Here is a 7,519-nt window from a genome sequence, read left to right on the forward strand (position 1 = left end):
ATTTATCATCACTGCCATCCATAGATCACATGACTTGTCATATGCTTCTATGGTGACATTTGACAGAGTGCCTTTATTGATTCTGTATGACTAGCATGTGTTCTTGAAAATAAACATTTGTTGGAAAAATATTGTAATTGAACAAAGTATTTCTGGTGCTGCAAAAAGTCATTTTATATACACGTGAGATATATATACTGGTATATATACATACATACATAAATACATACACACACATACACACACACACACACACACATATATATATATATGTTTTCAGAGGTTTTCGCAGGTGTTTGTATGTAGGTCTTTGGTTGTTCGGGTTTTCTCCCGTGTAAAATTGGAAGTGTCTTGGCGACGTTTCGACGAACTCTCATTCGTCATCTTCAGGCTTCAGCTTCGTGCTTCTGGGAGCAATGTGTGATTGCAGCTGTTTCTTCCTTTTAACTGCTAGTGGGGTTTGAACTGATTGGTTGGGAGATTGACTGTGTTCTGATTGGTTGGGAGATTGACTGTGTTCTGATTGGTTGGGAGATTGACTGTGTTCTGATTGGTTGGGAGATTGACTGTGTTCTGATTGGTTGGGAGATTGACTGTGTTCTGATTGGTTGGGAGATTGACTGTGTTCTGATTGGGTGGAGGTGTGTTCTGATTGGTTGGGAGATTGACTGTGTTCTGATTGGTTAGGGGTTGGCTGTGCTCTGATTGGATGGGGATGTGTTCTGTTTGGGGCTTGGTTGTGCTCAGGTTAGTCTGAGTTGCAGGAGATTTGAGTTGGTGAGCTGCACTGCTGTTTGGATTCGCGTTCGTGGTCGTGCTGCATCTTCATGGTGGGTGTCAGTCTGCTGCATGTATGGATTGGAGGGGTTTGAAATGGCTAATGATGCAGCTGCGGTCACACATTGCTCCTAGAAGAGCACCAGCCTGAAGATGATGAGTGAGACCTTGTGGAAACGTTGCCAGGATACTCTCAACCTTACACAGGAAAAGACCGAATATGCCAAGACCTACATACCTATACCCATGAAAACCTATGAAAATATATATATATTCCTGAGGTTTTTGTGGGGATTATTTGGAAAAGGAAACCTTGTGTATATCTCCTAAGTATAAAACGTAGAACGTAAGTATGGAACAATGTTCAAATAAGTAATCACAGATCTCACATCACTTAATACTTTCTTATTTAATTATGGCTGGATCATAAGCCTCCCTGAAAGGATAATCTTTAAATTAGCATCTAATAGCACAAGTTATCCTAAAACTGCCTTTACAGAATATTCCACTATGTTTGCGTTCTTATCAAAAACAAGTCATTAAAATGTTTGTGTATTGTTACCTTGTACATTGTCTGCTTTTTTCTTTCATCCCTCAGCAGCCTAGATTTGCATTAGTTATTTCCTCATTCTAGCTGTCATCTTCAATGCCACCACTCCATATTTATCATCACTGCCATCCATAGATCACATGACTTGTCATATGCTTCTATGGTGACATTTGACAGAGTGCCTTTATTGATTCTGTATGACTAGCATGTGTTCTTGAAAATAAACATTTGTTGGAAAAATATTGTAATTGAACAAAGTATTTCTGGTCCTGCAAAAAGTCATTTTATATACACGTGAGATAGATATAGATATATATATATTCCTGAGGTTTTTGTGGGTGTTTGTACGTAGGTCTTTGGTTATTCGGGTTTTCTCCTACGTAAAATTGGAAGTGTCTTGGCAACGTTTCGATGAAGTCTCATTCGTCATCTTCAGGCTGGTGTTTACAGCTTCGTGCTTCTAGGAGCAATGTGTGATTGCAGCTGTTTCTTCCTTTTAACTGCTAGTGGGGGTTTGAACTGATTGGTTGGGAGATTGACTGTGTTCTGATTGGGTGGAGGTGTGTTCTGATTGGTTAGGGGTTTGGCTGCGCTCTGATTGGATGGTGGGGTTGGCTGTGCTCTGATTGGATGGGGATGTGTTCTGTTTGGGGGGGGCTTGGTTGTGCTCAGGTTAGTCTGAGTTGCAGGGAGATTTGAGTTGGTGAGCTGCACTGCTGTTTGGATTCGCATTCGTGGTCGTGCTGCATCTTCATGGTGGGTGTCAGTCTGCTGCATGTATGGATTGGAGGGGTTTGAAATGGCTAATGATGCAGCTGCGGTCACACATTGCTCCTAGAAGAGCACCAGCCTGAAGATGATGAGTGAGACCTTGTGGAAACGTTGCCAGGATACTCTCAACCTTACACAGGAAAAGACCCGAATATGCCAAGACCTACATACCTATACCCGTGAAAACCTACGAAAATATATATATATATATATATATATATATATATATATATATATATATATATATATATATATATATATATATATATATATATATATCAGTTTTTCACTAATGTTTGTTGCAGATGCTAAGAAAATTAAAACAGTTAGTGTGTTCTCCCATTTGCTCTCCTTTCCCGTTATCCAGGTCCTCCTCTGCCTGTTCAGATATCTGTTTACTATACTTCTTTTTCTTTCATTCAATCATATCTGATTCTCAGAGACAGCCTGGACAAGTCCTTTCAGTTTTCTTGGCAAGGTTGTCAGAATAGGTTTGCCATTGTTTCCTTCCTGGGGCTGAGAGAAAGTGATTGAACCAAGATCACCCAGCTTTGTGACTAAGGCAGGACTAGAATTCATGGTTCCCTGGTTTCTATTATATAGAATTATAATACCATTTAAAAGATAACCCTATTCTCTTCCTCTTATGATTTATTCAACTTTTTATTTCCCTGACAATGTGCACTCCTTGGCTTCTATTCCATATCATTAATCACTTCTGAAAAAAGCAAGGAGAGGCAAATTACCGTGATGTCAGGATTCAGGAAAATTCTACTAGGCATTACTGCAGGATTGGGGGGCTTTGGCCCTTCCAGTTGTCGCTAACTCATAATTCCAAGTATCTTATTCTGTTGATTATTTCGGTTGCAGTTGCTAGAAGATGAGCTTACTCAAGTTCTTCTCCTTTTTTTTACTGAGAGGGAAGGGAGGGTACAAGGAAAGGTGCTGATTTCTGCAGCAACTTTGGGTTCTTAAAGGTACAGCTTTAGCCTTGAATCAGAGGTAGGTTACAGCTGGTTCTGACCAATTCTGGAGAACCGGTAGCAGAAATTTTGAGTAATTCGGAGAACTGGTAGTAAAAATTCTGACTGGCCCCATCCCTATCCTCTGCCTCCTGAGTCCCAGCTGATCGAGAGGAAATGGGGATTTTGCAATAACCTTCCCTTGGATTGGGGAGGGAATGGAGATATTACAGTATCCTTCCTATGCCACGCCCACCAAACCACACCACACCCACCAAGCCACACCACGTCCACCAAGCCACTCCCACAGAACCGGTAGTAAAAACTTTTGAAACCCACCACTGCCTTGAATGCACTGTTTTTATGCTCAGAAATTAATTCTTGAAGATTAAAAATTAGCTTAAGAGGACAAAGAGATATTTAGTTTATTCTAATATGATTTAATTAAATATAGGCTGCAATTCACAGCATACTTCCTGGAAAGTAAACTTGATTGAATTAGGACATTGAATAGACATGCTTTAAGACTGCACTGTTACTTTTAATGGCTTGGTAAAATCTCTTTAACACCATACTGGTTCCGCCTGATGCTCACTTTAAAATACTGATGTTTCTCCCAACAGTACTGATATAATTCTATTGAGGGGATTCCACCCCATCCTCTGTAGCATCTGTCTTTATCAATAGCACTTGTAAAATCTGTTCATTTTTTATTTCCTTTGTTGTTTTGCAAGCATAACATTGATCAACAAATAGATGAATTCACTTTGTTCATGGAAGCACTGAATCCCTTTAAACAAGAACAGATAGCTAAATCAAAGAAGAAGGCGAGAAATGCCTTGTTTTGGTGTCCCCAGGAGAGGGTGAAAGTCTCAGATGCTCAGTAAACATCTCCCCGTCACTGAGTTTGTCTGACCTTTTATTTTAGTTCTCCAAAGTTCAAGGTACTGGCAGTACAATTTAGGAACTGCAGAGCATAAACATACAACCCAGCCATTCAGTTGGCAGAATGGATGAGCAACTGGAGAGATGACAAGGGAGTGAAAGAAATTACCCCCTCCTAACCTCAATTCCAAATTTAGGGAACTTCTTCCTGTCTCTCTCTCTGTGTGTGTGTGTGTATGTGTGTGTGCAGGAAAATGCTCCTGAAATCTTGATTTCTTATATGGCTTTTGCCATTGCCAAAAGCAGACCCAGCATTTGTCTTGCTGCAGCAAATGCAAATATTTGACCATGCTTTCTCTTGCAACACAATGCAGTGGTGCAGGCCTCCAGATCCTTTACAGTAAAAGAATTCATGGTAGCAATTGAAGGAAGATATCTATTCTAGGTTTAGAGGCATTTAATTCTTCTTTTGCTTTGGTATTACATTCTTTTGTAGGGTATTATATGAAATATTGCCTAACCAAGCTAAATACAAAAAGAGATCATCTATTTTAGGCATTTGTCACTCCTCTAAAACTGTACTTGCTGCTTTCCTCAGACAGCGAGAGTGAGATCCTCCTTAAAGCCAAGGATTTATTTATTTTTTTAGTATAATTTAAGGGCTTGCTGTTTAACACAAACATTCCTTTATTTTAATATGTGTCAACTGCTTTGAAGAAGGAATGCTTAGTTGATGACACTGCCACATGAACTCTCTGCAATCTGACTGTTGGTTGTCAGGGAAATCAAGGTGACAGTGGAAGTGAGTCATACAGCACGAAAGTTTGGTTTTTCAGTGTCAGATCAGTTGCTGGTGAAAAACATCTGTTATACAGGGTTTATTCCTGGATGAAAATGCTGACTTGGTATGCATTACAGAGATCTGACTGAGAGGGCAGTATGTAGATGTGCTTTGTTCACAGCAAGCTAGGTCTGGCAGGTGGAAAAAATGGCATGGCTGTAGTCTTTATCAATAGCAATAGCACTTAGACTTATATACTGCTTTACAGATAATTAGAACTGCAGAAAAAATAATTGCTACCAACCTGCCTTCCATTGAGGACCTGTATATTGCACGAATCAAGAAGAGAGCCGTGAAAATATTTACAGATCCCTCACATCCAAGACATAAACTGTTTCAACTCCTACCCTCAAAACGACGCTATAGAGCACTGCGCAACAGAACAACTAGACACAAGAACAGTTTTTTCCCAAAGGCCATCACTCTGCTAAACAAATAATTCCCTCAACACTGTCAAACTATTTGCTAAATCTGCACTACTATTAATCTTCTCATAGTTCCCGTCACCAATCTCTTTCCACTTATGACTGTATGACTGTAACTTTGTTGCTGGCAATCCTTATGATTTATATTGATATATTGACCATCAATTGTTTTGTAAATGTTGTACCTTGATGAACATATCTTTTCTTTTATGTACACTTGAGAGCATATGCACCAAGACAAATTCCTTGTGTGTCCAATCACACTTGGCCAATAAAAATTCTATTCTATTCTATTCTATTCTACAGTGCTTTATAGCCCTTTCTAAGCGGTTCACAGAGTTAGCATATTGCCCCCAACAATCTGGGTCCCTATTTTACCCATCTCGGAAGGATGGAAGGCTGAGTCAACCTTGAGCCAGGTGAGATTTGAACTGCCAAATTGCAGGCAGCTGGCAGTCAGCACAAATAGCCTGCAGTCCTGCACTCTAACCGCTGTGCCACCGTGGCTCAATGCCATTTCACTAATCAAAAGTTTTAACTAATGTACTGACTTTAAATACTACTGTGGCTGGGACAATATAAAGATTCCCTTAATGTACAATTCACTCATTACACAATTGTCGTCTTCCTGAGCTAGTCAGAATGGTGATAGGTAGACTACCCAATCTTGTCCTTTGGGAGTTAAAAAGCCCATTCTGAGCTTGGCCACATTTCTCATGAGAATCATGGATTTGCGCTGACTGGTACTTTGTCCCACACACAGTAAGGTGCATACACTGAATTAGGTAGTTGTTTAGCTAGAGCTAGTGTTCTGAATGAGGGGGAGCTCTTTTTAACTCTGGTATCATAAACATTATTCTCTACTTAGTCTTGGACTGGCATCTGCTATTAACCTCTGTAGAGCTAGTTAAAGATTGAACTTCCTGGTTCATCTATTCATGATGCTATGGAAGCCCTTGCTTTAGTGAATGTTGGAAACCAGATAGAGAAAATGTAACCCTATTAGTTCTTCTAAACCTCATGGTGGCTTTCAATACTATCAACCATGATGGCCTTTTATCAGCCATGGTGTCTATCAGAGATGACCTTAGGTGCACTGTTTTGTTGTGCTTCCACTTCTTTCAGTTGGGCTGTATCCAGAAGGTGATGCTGAAGAACTACTGTTTAATATCTAGGTTGTTCATCTATGGTGTCCCACAAGAATCTAATCCTCATCAGTGTTTAAGTCTACCTGAACCTGCTGGGGGAGGTCATTCAGAGATCTGAAATGGAATGCCATCAGTATGCTGATGTTCCATACCCTCTAACCCCAAGGGAGCAATTAGTACCTATAAGCGTTGCTAAATAATGAGCTGGATGATAAAAAACAAGCTGAAATTGAATCTAAAACAGACAGGTTGTGTTGTGGTGGTGGTGGTTGTTATTCAGTCATTAGGTTGCTTACAAATCTTAGTGATCCAGTGGGATATTATTTCATTAGAATTGTCTGTCATAACCACTTCTTTGAGTTATTAAAAGCTCATGCTTGTGCCGTTTATCTAATACTTTAGGTATTTTGTCTGTCAATCTTTTTCAAAATTGTCCTTGTTTTTCCAGGCATCACAATCTTCCCCAATGACTCTGCAATATGTGTACAAAATATTTAAGCTTTAGCTTCTTTATTAGTGCTTCCAATGAGCACCTTTTCAGTTTTATTTCATCTAATACTGAATTATTTGTTCTTCTTTTGATCCAAGTTATTGTCAGAAGTTTTCTTCAGCACCATAATTCAAAGATAGCATTTTTTCTTCATTCAGCCTTTCTAATGTTCCAGCTTTCAAAGCCATATGTTGTAGTTGAGAAAACTATGTCATTGACAATTCATATCTTTGTTGTTAGTGGGCTCTCTCTCTTTTAATAGCTTGCCTGCTTCTCTCTTAATCTTTCTCCCAAATAGCAACAACTCTTTATTTGATATCTATTATCACTGTATAAATTTTGGAACCTAGAAAGACAAAATCTGTCTTAACTTTCAACTATTTCAATTTCTTTAACTGTTTGCATTGGGTTGGCATTGCTTGTTGACATGATCTTACTTTTAGTCACAGACCATTTTTTTACACTGCTTCACCTCCCATAAGAGGTTACTTAGACATTGTGAATGTCAAAAAATTTTACAAAGTACAAATTAAGAGAATTACAGATGAAAAGGGAGCATATCCAGACTATGTCCCTTTGATTTATGAGAAACGTCTTAAATGACACTCAATGGGTCCTTCGGAATATCTGTGTAGTACTCCCTGGAATGCTACCAAGGCTTAAAATATCT

The sequence above is a fragment of the Ahaetulla prasina genome, chromosome 1 (assembly GCF_028640845.1).
Source record: "Ahaetulla prasina isolate Xishuangbanna chromosome 1, ASM2864084v1, whole genome shotgun sequence".
Classification (NCBI taxonomy): domain Eukaryota; kingdom Metazoa; phylum Chordata; class Lepidosauria; order Squamata; family Colubridae; genus Ahaetulla; species Ahaetulla prasina.